General features: G+C 42.7%; 1 long non-coding RNA gene across 9 annotated transcripts; it reads left to right on the forward strand.

Moving 5' to 3' along the window:
- Positions 1 to 932: 932 nt before the first annotated feature.
- LOC147011719 (uncharacterized) lies at positions 933 to 15,344 on the forward strand. 9 transcript variants are annotated; one of them, XR_015051648.1, is made up of 7 exons: positions 942 to 7,979; positions 10,994 to 11,279; positions 11,515 to 11,691; positions 11,811 to 11,993; positions 12,154 to 12,317; positions 13,509 to 13,651; positions 13,783 to 15,344. It is a non-coding gene; the product is annotated as an uncharacterized LOC147011719 (long non-coding RNA). The 9 variants fall into 9 exon arrangements; XR_015051655.1 differs by having other exon boundaries at positions 935 to 7,979; positions 11,515 to 11,993; positions 12,154 to 12,247; XR_015051646.1 differs by having other exon boundaries at positions 941 to 7,979; positions 11,515 to 11,993.
- Positions 15,345 to 16,936: the final 1,592 nt, after the last annotated feature.

Consider the following 16,936-nt stretch of genomic DNA (forward strand, 5'->3'; position numbering starts at 1 on the left):
CATCTCCATGTCTGGTGGGATTCTAACTTTGATGCATTGGAGAAGGGTATAGAAGAGATCCCCTTTCTTATGGGATGGCCTTTTTCTCTTTACGACACAACATTCATGCACGCCAGTTAGCCGTTAGCCCAACGGAGGCTCCTCTACCCCTTTCCATCAGAACACATTGGCTTGGAGGTGGATGATTTATTTACACTTTGGACTTACAGGACATTTGATTAAGCACACCGCAGGCTTTTCCAGAGCTGTTATTCTAACAGTCAAATACAGCTATGGATTTACCTCACCCACCTATCTTTCATTGACATTCAACACCCACCTCTTTACTGATGTTGACGTCCACCTTTTTCCATCAACATTTGACGCCCTGTTTGGTCGCTTTGGGTGCTGGCTGGCTCTTGTTCGTGTCCGGCTGAACGAGGAAGGAATGATCAGTGACGAGCCGTGACGCGGCGGGTGAAATATTTTTTATACAATCTTAAAACGTCTCCAAAACATCCGATTTTTACCAGAATTTCGACAACCGAGTTTTAAGCGTCCGAAGCGATCGCAAAAACCGAAGACAAAATTAAAATTGAAGTTAAAATGAACTCGTAACATCGACCGAAGCAAAAATACTCCATTTCTCCACAGGAATTTACGGAATTATTTAATATTATTTTATAACAATGAAATTTTTAAAACAGCCGTAACTCGACGAATTGACACAAATTCCGCCGAACTTACCTCGATCTTCCAAACTCACGCTCCGTCAACAATACCTGTGGTAACTTTTCTCGAGTTATCGTGTTTTTGATGTTTGACCGATTTTGACCAAAATCGAATCAGCACTAGCCATCACCCTCCTGAATCACGTGGTGTAATTTGACATTGGTAGCTTCTTCCGTTCTCGAGTTATAACTTTTTTTTGGATGTATGACCTCACTGTGACCTTGATGTTTGACCGATTTTGACCAAAATCTAATCAGCACTAGCCATCACCCTCCTGAATCACGTGGTGTAATTTGACATTGGTAGCTTCTTCCGTTCTCGAGTTATCGTGCCGACAAACAAACAAACAAACACACAAACGGATGACGGAAGTCATCAATATACTTACGAAATCTAAAGATTTCGTAAGTAACAAGACAGACTGACACATGATAAAAAACAACAAACCCAAATGTAATACCTTCTCCTCTGGTGAGGGTACCTAGGTGCTATTCATCGACCATTTACTCCACGCAGTGTTGAGAAGGACTTGGTGTGAGCCAACTATTCTGGCGGCACATTTGTAATTGCATCTATCTACACTTCTGAGATAAATGTGTACAAATTATACTTTAAAAAGTCTGCTATCGAGTACGTCAATAAGCCTTTACAAAGTAGCTTTTATTCTCGTTCTCGAATGTCTTCATAACTCTCAAGGCTGATAGACGACTAGATTGCTGAGGTATAAATCGGGAGATCATTAAAACACCAGATGGTGGTTCTTCTTCCTTTTCTTCTTTTCTTCTTTTCTTCTTCTTCTCTTTTCTTCACCAGCTGAGCACAATAAAAGCTGAAGCGATTACAATGATTCTAATTTCTAACACGAGGAGTGATATTGTCTCTGGGCATTGGGCTTTGTTTAACTCACCATGTAAGTTTTGAGGGAGTGTGCATCATCCAAGTAATATGCGCGATATCAAATGGTCATGAAACGTGGTAAACTTTAAATTTCCTCCGTCGAACGGTTTTCCAATGTATGCTCTTCACAAATTGCAGACACGTACATGCAAAGACATAAAAATAAGACAAAAATCATGCATGCTACCACATCCCATATGTCTGGTCTCGAAAGAAAACTCATACAAGACCATACATATATAGTCAAGGCAAGACAAATATCCAATATCTTGGACCACTCTGAGGACAATGAGGAAGAGGAAGATGCCTCCCCCCCTACCCACCTACACCCCCAATCGACTCTTCACGTGACCATGACAAGCCATCCACCCTTGCGTATAGAATTCAGGTATGCCAGTCACCTTACTTGGAAACATTTTACAGTCACCACACTATCCGCACCATAATTGACAGTGGAACCACCAGAAACATGATACGCCTATCAACTGCCAAACGCTTGGAACTCCCTATGGAGAAGAGTTCCCAATCAGCACACCAGGCTGACTGCTCCTCTCCACTCACAGTACTCGGTGAAGTCACATTTGTCATGACCCGTGATGATCAGCTATTTACCTTCAAAGATTACGTCGGTGAGAACCGAGATGTTGATATCATGGCAGGAACGCCTTTCATGGAGCTGAATGACATTTCGGTTTGTCCAGATAAATGCCACATTATCCTCAAAGATGGATCTATTTACCAATACGGTTCAGCTGGCAGCTCTCTCACTCAACATACCATTTTCTGTGCCTATCTGCCATGTGCCTTTCCCCAAACCACAACTGTATGGCCCGGTGAATACATTGAACTGGAGCTCCCTGATAATTATGTCTGACTCCACATATGCCCCTGAACCTCGCCGTGACAATCGGCTTACCCTTCTCCAACCAAAATATGGCATTGCAACTCGATCAATGACCCTCAGATCGTTAGGTCCCATGAAAAGTTTTCCCAAATTCGTCCTGTCTTCGTTCCTTCAGACATCACTGTTGAGACACCTAACATTACACAACCCAACTCCAAGAAAGCAGCTCCAAACACATACTCTGCCAGTGTCTGCCTCGACGTCTTCTTCTTCTCCTCCTCTTTTATAAGGGGTGAGGTTCGATGGCACCACGCGTCTGCCCTGCCTTGACCATGATACTTCTCCACCTCCCTCTGTCCTCGGCCAACTCTCTCCACTCTCCAACCACTCCTGCCTTACGGATATCACTCCTCACAAATCCTCCCATCTCAACCATGGTCGACCTCTTTTCCTCCTTTCTTGCTCCCTCAATCTATCTGCTCTCTTTGCCATTCTCTTACTACATCCGCACCACGTGTCCAGCACATTTCAGCCAGAATTTCACCATTCTCCCTGTCAAACTCATCTGCACACCAATCTCTTCCCTCAGTTTATCCCACCCTCCTTCACTCCCACAATCATCCTGACCCAGTTGTTTTCGCAAACCTGCAGCCTCTGTTGTTGTCTCCATCGGTGCCACCGTCTCTAGACCGTAAACGTAAAGGACATCTGAACCTTCCCTTTCAATTTTCTTGATGTCTTTGTCTGTCATTACTCTCTCCACCTGACTCCACCCATTCTCATGCAGCTCAATCCTCCTCCGCACCTCTGCCTCGGACTTACCATCTCTGGTCACTGATCCAGATACTCAAACCTATTTCCCTACAGATATTAGACACACCATTCAGGCTCTTCTCTAAGTATGATAACATCCTTGACCCAAGGCCCAAAGCCCAAAAGTTATAATGGTGCTTCCGGTCCATTCCAATCTGTGGTTAACATGGGACCCATCCACTCCCCTCAACAAAAGGGTCGCCTGCCTTTATACTCGTGCAACAACCTCATAGAACTACAACATAAATTTTACAAGTTGGAGGACATGGGTATCTTCATTAAACAGGAAGACGTAAGAGTTAACGTCGAGTACCTCAATCCATCTTTCCTCATCAAGATGTCCTGTGGCGAATTCTGACTAGTCACAGCATTTGCCGATGTCAGTCATTATAGCAAACCACAGCCTTCCTTGATGCTTGATGTTGACTTGACTCTTCGACAAATTGGGAGGTGGAAGCACGTTATCACTACTGACCTGACAAATGCCTTTTGTCAAATTCCCGTCTCAAGAGTCAATGAAGTATTGTGGTGCTGCGACTCCTTTCTGTGGTGTTAGGGTCTTTGCTCAATTGGCCATGGGTACGCCGGGCTCTGAAACCGCACGATAAGAACTTGCACGTCACATACTTGGATACCTATTGTAGGAGGGTGTTGTAGCTAAACTTGTTGATGATCTCTACTGAGGTGGAGCAAGCCTAGAAGAGCCACTGGTCAACTAGAAATGACTGCTGGATGCGCTCTGAGCCAGCCGCTTAAATCTGTCAGCATCCAAGACTCATTGGCCCATATTCCATCACTATCCTAGGGTGGGTCTGGTGTCAAGGCACTTTTGCTGCCTGCCCCCCCCCCAATCGCATCCTTCGTTATCTCTGTGCGCCACTCCAGAAAGGTCTTCTGCCTTCGATCCTTTGTTGACGCTTACGAAGTCCGAGCTTGTATGATCTCAGGATGTTCAAGCTTACTGTCTCCACTAGATGATGCTGTTGCTGGCCACCCATCCCAAGAGAAAATTACTTGGACCTCCGACCTCATTGAAGCGTTCCACGCCACCCTGAAAGCCTTCTCTTCGAACCGAACCATTGCCCTTCCACACCCTGAAGACCGATTGTGAATTATCACTAACAGGTCTGTAAAGAAAAATGGAATAGGGGCCACCCCACCCTTTATGTTACTCATAGTGGGATCCAACGGCTTGTGGGCTTGGTCAGCACCACATTGAGGGGCCGCCAAATCACCTGGCTTCCCTGTGAAATTGAAGCACTCTCGATCGCCATTGCTACGAAGCACTTTGGACCATTCATCATCCAGTCCCTCCATAAAACTTGTACACATGGTCAGTACGCAAGTTTTTGAAAAGCTATGCCAAGGAGAGGTCTCCTGACTGATGATATGCTGAGGAGGTAACGACTGATTTATGATAAGAAGGTAGACACCTAGTCCTGGTGTCTCCACCTTCTTATCATCAGTCAGTCATTACCAGGCATCTGTCCGCCACTTGCATGCTCTGCTAATGTACTCATATATTTCGCCAACTGGAATGGCTCCATTGTGACAATCCCCACTGTCAAGTTTGTTCATTTGTTGAGCAGATGGAAAACTGTGTTGTCCGTCATTCCTCCATTCAAGACATCTTCACCGGTAAAAACAAGTTGCCTTTCACAAACCTTTCAGCCCAGTTAGCTCTGCAGTCTGAGTGCCCAGATTTACGCCAAATGCATGCCCATTTCAAACAAGATACCCGACCATCAAAGAATCTGACCAATATCAAATATATAAAAAGGTACTTTAATTCAGCCACCATATCAAAATATGAAATGATGGTTGTCCGATATCACGACCCCTTCCAACCTATCCATGAATGCATTGTTATTCCACGTCTGATCCGGGATGGCCTTATAACGGCTCTCCACATCAAGCTTGATGACCCATCTTGCCATAAGTTCAAACAAGAAATGCATCGCCATTTCTTTGCCCTCAATATGGATAAGTCCATCAACCATGTAATCACTAGTTGCCAACACTGTGCATCCCTGCTTCATGTACCCTCCCTCACTCGACTGATGATCCTCCTGAGGCAATTGGTGTGACTTTTGCAGATGTTTTAAAGCGTGAGCATCAGCTGATCCTTGTTTTGTGAGAGTGTGACCTCATACACCCGTAACTCCCTCTCGTTAACAACGAACTTCGTGACACCCTGCTTGATGCCGCACTCTGTCTTATCGCTGAACAAAAGCATGGATGGAATGCCGGCTTTCATCAAGATTGATCCCGCTCCCACATTCAAGTCTCTCACTGATGATAAGCTCCTGCAAGATCATCACATCTCCCTACAACTTGGTCTCACCAAAAATATCAACAAGAATCCTGTCGCCAAAAAAGCTGCACTGGAATTGGAAACTGGACTACTCCACCAAGACTCATTAAAAGATAGTCTCATCTCTCCAGCTTTCCATAGCTACTGCCCGATTAAACTCACACATCAGATCCTACGGTTTGTGTTCGGGGGAAAGGTGGACTCAATGTGACCAATTTACAAACCACTAGATCCCAATCCTGGAACAGAACCATATTAGAGAGCAGCATGCCCAACACACCAAGAATCTTCCTCATAGCGAAAAGTCTAAGTTACCATCAGGTACCCATCCTGCCATACTGACACTTGATGATGGAGACCTCGTATGTACTTACACTAGGATGGATCTAAATCTCGAGCATGCGATCATTTCCTGGTCGTGTCTGTGGATGAGAACTGGCGTGACAACCGAAAGTTTGCTGACTCAATTGACGTTCATATTACCATGTATGACAATCCGAGCGTTGCAAGGTACCAGTATGGGCTACACGTGTTAGCGTGCATCCACATAAAGGCTCCTGGAGGGATTATTCCTGCAATGAAGTTCTCCCTTCTCAGCCAAGGACCTCTGTGGTTCTGTTAGAGTGGTCATTGTGTTCTTGGTCAACTCCCTGACCAAGGTCCTTTTTGCCCAGGTGCATAGATGGCAAGTTTGAGGTGATGAAAAACGGGTTGGTAGGAATCAAAAGCAGGTTATTTTATTTTATTTTTACCAAACGTGGTAAAAACACTGTTTGAGATGTTGTCAGTGACACAAAATATACCAGAGTACCGAGATGGTCGTTTATTGACGAGGTGGTCTTGCAGAATTTGAGAACTCATCTCAAATGTTTACTCACCATTATAGTCAAAGTATAGACTCGTCTCAATGATCGTTGAGCATCAACGAGCACCAAACGAGCAGAGATTAATCAAACTGACATGGCCAGGACCTGATGGACGAGTGACTGTGCTCATGTGACTGTGCTCATGTGACTGTGCTCAGTATTGGATTCAGCACAGGCTTTCTTTACCTTTCTGACAAGATCTCTCGGTGGATCAAACTTATGACCTGGGATTTTGCAGGAGTTGGTTTTTCATGCGAGTTGAGCAGGTGACCGCATTTGACAAGCGCCCTCGGTAATCGATCTTGTTCTCGTGAACTTGAGAAGATACTTTCCTCTTCGGCATTACTGTGAGGCAGGACAAGTATGTTCTGAACTACTGCAAACAGAAGGAAAAATCGTAGCTCCCCGTCTGCCCTTATCAACGATGGTGTTGGCTTAACAGCGAAGGTGGCTTGCTTAAAATCTTTAAGTCTGGAGTTTGAACCCCTGTCATGCATTTAAATAACACCAAGTGGGTTTACTCAGCCTGTCATCCTTCCAAGGTCAGCAAAATAAGTACAACCTTGCTGGTAACAGGGGCACTGCATCAGCAGCACTATTGCGTTTCCAGAAATATGATGCAACCAGCAGGCACAGGATGAACACGAAATAACAACATAAACAATGTCATGCCACCAATTAACATTCCAAATTCAAAATGGAATAAAATGAAATGGGATACTGCACTCCAGCCAATGGAATAGGATTGGATACTGCACTGCACTCAAGCATGCAGGTCTGTAGGTCTTTGTTATAAGATCATATAATGTATCGTATTTAATTTTTTTATTACAGTTTGAATTTGGAAATTTATGGACACCTTGTATGAATGAAAACAATCTGTATTGAATCAAATCTTGCCATTTTAAATACTCGAAGTATACTGATAAATATCACCAAGAAGTGGAAGAGCGAATTGGAAAGCACAGATCCATTGATTCGTGGTGATGGCAATATGGTCGATGTAATCGGAAGTGAAGCGATACTGCATGCGGAATCCTGGAGGACGTCGACGTGGCCTTCAGCGAGCCGTTCGACTAGACACTAGAGTGAACCCTTGCATATTGACTACAGGTCGCTGCAGGTCTATCAGTCTGTGTGTCAATCCTTGCAAGTGGAATGGAAGTGAAACATTGCGTTGATCGTACTTTCCATCCAATACGGGTTTTGATCACATGAACACGGGTCTGCAGGTTTTCAGAAACAAAGCGGATCAAACCCGTAAAATGCGGGTCACTTGCCATCGATGCAGTTTCTGTTTGGTCAGACGGCCAGCTCGAGGAAGAGTCTGGGTAGTTCCATGTTCTTTCCCTTTCCTAATGATGGAGCTCACTGTGCTCTTGGGAACTTTCAACACTAGAAATTGTTTTATAACCTTCCCCAGATCTATGCTTCCTCACAATTCTATATCGGAGTTCTACAGACAATTCCTTGGACTTCATGGAAGAGTTTCTGCTCTGACATACACTGCAACTGTGGGACCTCGTATAGAAAGGTGTGTTTCTTTCAAAATTATGTCCAATCAATTGAATTGGCCACAGGTAGACTCCAATCAAGTTGTAGACACACCAAGGATGATCAAAGGAAATTGGATAACCTGAGCTCAATTTGGAGTGTCATAGCAAAGGGGTTGAATACTTAGACACAAGACATTTCAGCTTTTCTTTTAAAATTATTTTTGTAAAATTTCTCAAAAAAAAATCCACTGACATTATGGGGTATCGTGTATATCAGCGACAAAAAAAATCTCCATACAATTCATTTTAAATTTAGGCTGTAACACAACAAAGTGTGAAAACGTTGAGGCATGTGAACACTTTGTGAAAGCACTGTAACCTAGTTTGTGAGTTTAAATTAGGAAGATTCAGCATTCATTAGTTGTGAAGTTGTAACTAATGAACCATGGCAAATTATCCTGCAAAAACTTGATATCTACCATAATGGAATGGCCACTACATTCCACGAGGTAGCATTCAAATTGGTTCCAGCACATCTCTTATGACTGAATTACAGGTTCTTGCTCCCATTGTCTAAAACAGTTGATGGGTGTCAAAATGGTTTAGGTACCAAATGTGCCACGGGTTGTGGATCCAACAACTTATATGGCACTGCATTTGGATAGGGCAGTGCCGTAGAAGTTGGTACTAGAGAGTGGGGAAGGTGGAGCAAACATATTTTGTGCCATTGGTAATAATCCTCCGGTCTGCAGCAGGGATTGGTAAACCTCGTGCACTGTGGCATGTGTAATGGCAAAAATCGTAAGTTGTCTCCCCCTCCCTCTCGCAGGGTGGGTTTGGATCAATCACTGGACCCTGGGTACTACCGACACATATGCAAAATTTGCAGATCAGCCCAGCCCTATTTTTTTCCATGATTTTCAGATGTATACACATACAGAGAATTACTTTTTAATACAGTGGGATCTCATGTAGTACAAATATGCAAGAAAGTCAATTCTACAAGGTATTCTGAAACAATAGCACAAGTCATTGATATTGTTGTTGCAGACGCTGGTCTGTTCAGCTCATTGGGTTCAAGTCCAGCAGGTTGTGTAAAAACGACCACTGCTGCCAGCTAAGTCCACAGCCCTAAGCAAGTTCTCGGGCCTGTTTGGCACGTTACAATACTTGCCGGGACCACGGAATTAACCCAAGGAAGCACCTGCCGAGGCCGCTACGAAATGGCTTTCCAAACTTCAACTTACCTAAACCATCAAACGAGGCAGCCAGAACAAGGAGAATCCAAACCCGAGACAGGTATATTTATGAACAGAGCAAATATTTTGGGGAGGGGTTACATGAAGCAAAAACAATAAGAATGAATATTATAAATATAATGAATACAAATAAATAAACAAGAAAGCATCTGAAAATGCAAAGCCCATCCACATCCGCTTTGTACTCAAATTAAACTAGACAAAAACTAGTCAAAAAAAAATGTAACAAGGACAATAAGGAAATCCAACACAGGTGGAGGCCATTCAGCCATCATGCCTGTGCGAACACCACACCAACCCAAGATCATTTTAATTAATGAAAGGAAAAAAGAATTTGTATATATATATATATATATATATATATATATATATATATATATATATTTATATTTTTTATATATGAGATGTGCCAAGTTTCAAATATTTCCGATCAGCGGTTTCAGAGATATAATGTTTTAATTTATCGCGTTTAATCCAAGGTAGCTGCCCTACCACGTGACCTATGTCACAATTATCATTAAAATATCCTCCACCGGGGTTCGCTTTTACCCTGAAAATTTTGTCAATCAGTCAAAAGTGGTTGCCAAGAAAAAAAGGCTTAAAAAAGTAGAGCAAAAAAAAAAGCCCAAAAAGGGTCAAATAGTAATACAAAATAATAATAATAAGAAGAAAACGAAGAAGAAGAAGAAGAAGAAGAAGAACAACAACAACAACAACAACAATAATAATGATAATGAAAATTATTTTAACAAGTTAATTTGTCTTCTCTATATTCTCATTATAAAGCTTTGTTGAAATTTGATGACAAAAGCTGAAATGGTAAAAAAAAAGTTATGGTCTGGACAAACACACAAAAGTAATTGCAAAACCCCATCTTTCACTGTGTGGTGGGGGGGAGGAGGGGGCTAAAATAAAACCTGTTCACCCTTATTGAACCATGCCATCCTCAAAACTAAACCAGGTTGTTTTTTGTTTTAAGTGTCGTGTTTATCTCATATTGAGGTTGACAGCTTTGGTGTGCGTGTGTGGTTTATTATTGTGAACTAGCAAATACCACCCGTCGCTTCGCTAACGGGAATACTGAGAGGGGAGAAAAAAGTGGGGGGGGGGAGAGAGACAGGAGGAGAATGAGGATGGAGGGAGAGGGAGGAGGGGGTGGGGGAGCGAAGAGGGAGGGACAGTGAGGAGAGGTGGGGGAAGGGTAGACAGTGAGAGGTAGGAAAGGCAAATATGCGGTTGAGCGTTAATTATGATTCATACTGTCTCATCAAAATGCTTCTGCATAGAATAACAGTGAAGATGGAAACAAAACAATGTCTGAAATCCATTTTCTACCGGACATACTATAAATACGCCTGGACATGTCCGGAGACAAACTCCGTCTGGACACGCCCGGAGACAAACTCCATTCAGATATAAACACTGCCGGACACGTCCACACACACAGACAGAGAGAGAAAGATAGATAGATTGTGTGTGTAGGGGGGGGGGAGTTATCAAAGAGAAAATGTTATACTTTCAACACACACAAGTAGAGATAATTGTTATTTCGTAAGCCTGCCTTCTTGCTCTGTCTTGGAGGGAAATGCAGTGTATAGAACCGTTGGTGTACGGGCACATGCGTGTGACCGTTCGCACGCTTTATGGAAAATCAATCAGATTGCTCAGTGGGATACCTGAGGTAACTTTGCCTGGCATGACTATGGTCAACAAAGACCCAGATACGTTAAAATATCAATGATAATGATGAACCTTACACTTAACTTCAACCATCTCTCCCAAATGATTTGTAGGCCGAGGAAATATGGCGAGGAAGCGTTATCATGAGAGAGCTTGGGTGGTAGATGGTGCAACAAGGATAACCACCCCAAATGCTAGAGACCTTCCGAAATGTGAAGGTAACCTCAAGAGCAGCCACAGCTGTTGAAGAAAACCATGTGGCTTCACCAGAGAGAAAAATCTTGTTCAAGAGGTTTATGAATAAGATGAAGGGGTTGTGTGAAAATCGCAATCCCACAACAGACAAGTGTGGATGCAAATAAAATAAAGAAGAAGAAGAAGACCCTTTTTTGGCAGAAGGTAAATCCCTATAACCACCAATTGTGCAAACCTGAAGGGGATTGTCATTTTGGGGAAGCCCTCGTAGAGGGTTATTTAACATGTTAATTTGATGAAAGGTCACAAGTTTGGTTTGTAAGAGTTGGTTCAATCGCTTGATTTCTGCTAATCACAGAGCAAACTGTGCACAACAATGTTAACTTTAAAAAGCTTCCCTCTGTGTAACAGTGCTGATATTTGTTGTCATACGTTTCAGCGACGACAGCACAAAATGCAAATGCCCTAGAAAATTGAGCAGCTTCAGGAGCTTCAGCTTCAGAATGAAAAGCTCGTAAAGGACCTTAAAACAACCAGTGGAGCGGTGTTCTTAACAGAGCAGGACGTTGAGCAATATGGAAAGCATCGCCAGGAGCAGTGCAATGTGGTCCAGCAGGTGAGTATTTTGCAGCACTCTGATAAGACCTGAGTGATCTGAAAAGACTTTCCTTTTGCTCAGTATTCCGTGCCATATATGTGCATTACCAATTGATCATGCATGTCCTGTGTGTCAAGTGATTTTGACAGCTCCTGAGGAAGAATCAAAATGAGGAAGAGGTTTGTTATGAGAACGATTGCCTGCAGCAAAATGCAACTGAGGAAGACATAAAGCAGCACAATGAAAAGCTTGTGGCAATAAGGGGAATGGTTGACTGGCTGAAAAGGGGGCAACACAGAATCACTGAGGCAATCCAGCAGGTTAGTCCCTAATGACGATTTAAATCTGAATCAAATTGAAGATGTCCTTGTATACCAAGTTGAGATGCTTTATGATACAATATGGTAGTGGGAAATAATATAGCCTGTTAGTTTCTGTGGTCTCCTTTTTATTCCGTCTATTCCATCAATTCATTTTCAGGTCAAAGACTTCAAGAAGCTGTACCAAAAGCAGATTTCACGTGTTGAGCTCGAACTACATTTGAAGCAGGCTCTGCAGGCAAGCGAGGACGAGGGTGAGCTCGGAGAACCTTCTGATGAACATGATCGAGCCTGCAGGAAAACAGGATTGTCTGACTTCAGCAAGTGAATGAATGTTTTTACGATCTCGGGGGCGAGCAAACGTTCCGAGTGCAATCTCAATAATTTATAGAGTCCCCCGGACTCTGTATAGAATTGATTGATGAATTTTGTGTGGACAGTGGCGTGAAAACGGGAAAGCAGGGGGGGGGCGAAAAACACCTCAATGGATAGGTAATGAGCTGTAGTTGTGCATCTTGACACTGGTTTTTTGACAGACATGAAGATGCGAGGAAAAAACGGTATTTTTAATCACGCAAATATATTATATTGCAAGACGCCAACCATGATGACGCTGCTAAACATACCCTTATTTCTGTGTTCCCATAACGGCCTTTAACAACAAGAACGATAGCTTCATGGTCCAAGGGGACTCATATGTTCAAAAGAACATACCCTTATATTTTTGTACTTAGAATTAGCTTCATCTGTTTGTTGGATGTGATCACAGCACAGTTGTTTTATACTTCATTATTTTTGCAAACACGATTGCTCAGTAGATTTGCCTCATTGTGATTCTATCTCCTTAGAAAGTCTTTTGGACCATTGGCATGACAGTACATCATTCCCTTGGAAAGTTTATTGGGCATCTGTCATGACGCCGAGATCCCAGCTCGCGACTATCTTCTTTGCTGAGAGTTTCACCTCAACACGATGAAGCTTTTCAATAACAGTAGAAACTTAACACAATTTAACATTAGTAGGTTCAGTACTGGTCTCAGACGGTAGGTAAAATAACAAATACTTGTTCTACTAATGTGTTGCGTACTCAGGATGTGTTTTGTAGGTGATGCACCTAAAGAAAATTGGGCACTTGAAAGACAGGCAACACAATCATCTTAGGATGGAGGCTGAGAGGAGAGAATAACACAAGCTCTCATAAAGAGCAGGAGGAGAGTTACAGAGCACAAAGGCCCAAAAGGATGTTTGAAGTAGCAGGGCCTGCGGAGGAGACTGCAGCCACAAAAGAGCATAAAAAGACTCCCCACAACAAAAGAGAGAACGAAGTGCCACTCTTGAAAATTATTCTACTGCATCAGCAGACATTATCCTGGGCAAAGATGAATAATTAAAATAATCTGAGAATACGGTAAGTTACATATTCCTGCAATAACTGCATGGAGTGAGTATCCTGGTGCATCTCTTGAGACTCGGTTACAATGTGTGCTTTCTCTGACTGTGGTTGTCTACATACAGTTTCTACACGAAATAAACTCAAGCACCTGGGTTATTCACTACTTCTGTGAACAGCTGGCTTCAGTTACGAAGGATAAGAATGGAGCGGCACGTCAAAGAAAAAGTAAAAATGACCAATTGAAGCATATCTTGTGGTCCAGCAGGTGAGCACTTTTTTTAAGTCCCATTTTCGTTGGACCTGAATGATCAGAAAAGACACTCTCCTTTTGCCTTTTACTTCTGTGCTTTATATGTGCTGCACTCATGATCAAGTCCTGTTATTTGATTTTGACAGGGAGAGTACCTTCTGAAGAAGCAAGCTGAGTGAAAAAGTTTGTTACAACTCGAGCAAGATGCAACTCAGGAGGACCTGAGAAAGTACACCGAAGAGGTTTTGACATTGAGGGAGAAAACATGGAGAACATAAAAGACTAGCAAGATGACTCAGGCATTTCCCATTCCAGCAGATTCATTATTGATAGTATTTTGATTCAAAATCAGAATAAAACAAAACTTTCTTATATCCCAGGAGATTATGGTTTATGGTACTTGAAATGGGAGATAATGTGACATGTTCGCTTAGACTTTAGGGGAAATACACTGTCTCCTTTATTCTCTCTATTCCTTTGGTTAATTTTCAGATCATTGATGACGAGACAACTATGATAATCTCTGCTGTTAGAGATAATTGTTATCAGCTAACCCTAACAGCTGCGATGACCCCCGATGACATCTAATAGTATTGGAGAATGTTTTTAAAGGTTTGAGGGTAAATCCAATATGTTTGCAAAACCATGTGACCTGTGATGTCATAGGTGGGAATGTTTTGTTCCTCATGAATAGGCAGTCATCTGTAAGGTTTCATCTTGATCTGTTCAGCCGTTTCAGAGAAGATTTTAGAAGATTTTTTTTTAAATATGGCTGCCGAACCACGTGACCAATGACATGATCAATGTTTTTTTTTGTTGACAAATTTATCCCAAGATGACCCTGAAAAATTTTCATACTTATCAGATCTAGCATTCTACATGTGCAATCATGACGTCATAACAAAGGCACCTATGATATACAATAATCACATTTATTCCCCATCAGGAGTACTTGCCGCATGTCAAGTTTTAATTTTTTCCTTGGTGCGATTTCGAGATACAGAGATCCAAAGTTTTTCCTTTTTTCCCCAACATGGCTGCCACACCATGTGACCCATGACGTCATAATTATCATTAAAACATTCTGCATGAGTAGTCGCACCTGTGATGGAAATTTCGTATCAATTGGATGAGCGGTTGCAGAGAAAACCGAAAATTAGCATGGACAGATGTACGAACGGACGGACAACCCGAAAACATAATACCACCGGCGACTTCGTCATCTTCATAAAAAGATGGATATTGCAAATGGCTGGTTCACAAATTCCTGCTTTTAATCTGTTGATACAGTATATTTGATGTGATCACATTGGTTGTTGTATGGCACTTATTTTCTGTGAATAAATTAATGGACCAAATGGAAATTGTTGCTCATACTGGAGTAAATCATCTCATAAACATAAAAACAATTTTGTCTTCGTTGTGTTGTGAAACCTTGTGAAAAATCCCTTGGGAGCTATATACTGTAGTTATGATGTAATAGGAGGGTCGGGGGAGGAGGTGAGGGAGAGCTATGTTGAGAAATGGAAAATTAGGTTGAGGTCCAGAGAAAAGAGGGGAGTGTATGAGTGAAGAGAGAGTGAAAAAAATGTCGAGAGGAAGTAACATGTACAGATGTCGTCAAGAGAAAAGACCGGCGGAATTCAAGTATCCTGCAGCGTTCACCAGACACTCCCAGAGATCATGATGAAGAGGTGTCTTCGTTGGACCAGGGAGTGGCAGAGAGTCACAATGTGTGGTGGTTTGTGGGGCAGATAGAGGGGACATGTTGGTTGTGGTGGGATGGAGCAGATGTTGAAATTGCATAAGGGAGGGGGTGGTGTTGCCTCTCAATTCAGGGATGGGTACACTTCACAGATGCCAACCCTCCCGATTTCATCGGGAGGCTTCCGAAAATTCACCCAAACTCCCGCCCTTACGATCACTATCCTTATCCTCCCGAAATTTTGATATTTTTGCACTGTTACCTAATCAGAATGTACTAGTATGAGAATTGAATGAAAAGCATCGTCTGCTACGTATAGCATGTGGTAACTCCATAACGTTCGCTGCTACCAAATTGTACGTAAAAAATTGCAAATTCAAATGAGGAGCAGCGAAACATTGGGTCTGGATCTCGCTTATGCGATCATGCACTGAGATTTAGTGCATGCGGTATGTGTGCAATACAGTGCATGCGGTATGTATGCACAGTGTATATGCATGCGATACGCTCACTGCATGCAGCTGGGCCCCGTACCAGCCCGGCGGTCGCGACCACCGTGCGGTGTTTAACAGCCGCTAGAGTTCTACGAGTCGCGCTGCAGCTGTGGAACATCGACTTCGAAGTTACCGATGCTTCAAGCCCTCGATGTTGATTACGAAATGGCAGAAAAGAAGCTTACGAAGACCAAGAAATGGTCTCAGAAGTACAAGACCGAATACAGTCTCCAATACCCGTGTATTCGAAAGTCTGAAAGAGGAATTCATCATGCGTATTGTACAGTATGTAGCGTTGATATTTCAGTTGAGCACGGAGGTCGCGATGATATTCGGAAGCACGTTGGAAGCAAACGGCACACAGACATTGCAAAGGAGAGATCTTCGAGCACGAGTACCGGTACACTTCTGAATTATTTCACCAAACAAGGGACAAGCGAGGAAGAGGATGTTACCCGAGCGGAACTTCTCTTTAGTGGATTTATTGTGGAACATAACTTGCCCATATCAGTCTCAGATCATGCTGGACCTCTATTTCAAAAGATGTTTCCAGATTCAAAAGTTGCTTCAAAGTATGGATGTGCAAGAACAAAAACTTCAGCAATAATTGGTGAGTTGTCAAATGTTACTGCTTCATCTATTGCCGATATTGCTAGACTAGCTCCATTTAGCCTAGCTACAGACAGTAGCAATGACAGTGGTGAGGCCCAGCTATATCCTGTCCTGATTTCGTACTATGACAACAGTGCTGGGATTGTGAAGCAAGGTTTGCTAAGTTTGCCTGCGTGCAAACAAGATTCCACTGGAGAAAACATTTTCAAACTGCTTGATCATGAGTTCAGTGACAGGAAAATTCCGTGGGGAAATTGTGTTTCCTTTTGTGCTGATAATGCCTCTGTCATGGTGGGCAAGCACAAAGGAGTCGCTGCTTATATCCACAAACAAAATCCAGAGTGCTACATCATGGGATGCCCTTGCCATATGATGCACAATACGGCCAAGAAGGCGGCTCAGGCCTTACCCATTGAATTAGATGACTTTCTCATCGATATTTACTACTACTTGGACAAAAGTAGTAAACGCGTCAAAGGAGTGAAAGCA

Source organism: Eptatretus burgeri, chromosome 15, assembly GCF_056783735.1.
Source record: "Eptatretus burgeri isolate ZD-2024b chromosome 15, Ebu_testis_v1, whole genome shotgun sequence".
Lineage (NCBI taxonomy): Eukaryota > Metazoa > Chordata > Myxini > Myxiniformes > Myxinidae > Eptatretus > Eptatretus burgeri.